This window comes from Rhinolophus sinicus, chromosome 14 (assembly GCF_057876585.1).
Source record: "Rhinolophus sinicus isolate RSI-liver-muscle chromosome 14, RSI-T2T, whole genome shotgun sequence".
NCBI lineage: Eukaryota > Metazoa > Chordata > Mammalia > Chiroptera > Rhinolophidae > Rhinolophus > Rhinolophus sinicus.
This window is the reverse complement of record NC_142514.1, coordinates 10,342,255-10,342,714: the sequence shown is the minus strand read 5'-3', so window position 1 is coordinate 10,342,714 and position 460 is coordinate 10,342,255.

Sequence of the window (460 nt, the reverse complement as noted above, 5' to 3'; positions counted from 1 at the left end):
TGGTAAAGGCCCTATTTTTATGAGCGTGCTTATCGACCAGAGATATACTAGGAATACACAAGATGGGGATTTTCTCAAAGCCCAGTGGAAAATACGGCCTGTGTTCAAATATTTTTTCTCATTTCCTCCCACCTGTCACCCTAGATATACTTTGAAAAAGATGCCAAAGGTAGATATTGAAATATGTGTTCTACCTGCCTTCAAGAGATTATCTTATATGCTGGGGAAGGAGAAAAATATTGGTTGTTGGTCTCTGGAGTTGTTTTTTACAAAGAGAAAATTAGGTTGCATGCTGAACAAAAAGTATTCTAGGCCAGTGGTTCTCAAAGGGGCTGGTATTGCCCACCAGGCACATTTGCCAATGTCTGGAGACATTTTTGGTTGTCATGGCTGGGGCTGGAGCCCTATCGGCATCTAGCAGTAGAGACTAGAGACGCTGCTAAACAACCTATAACGCCCA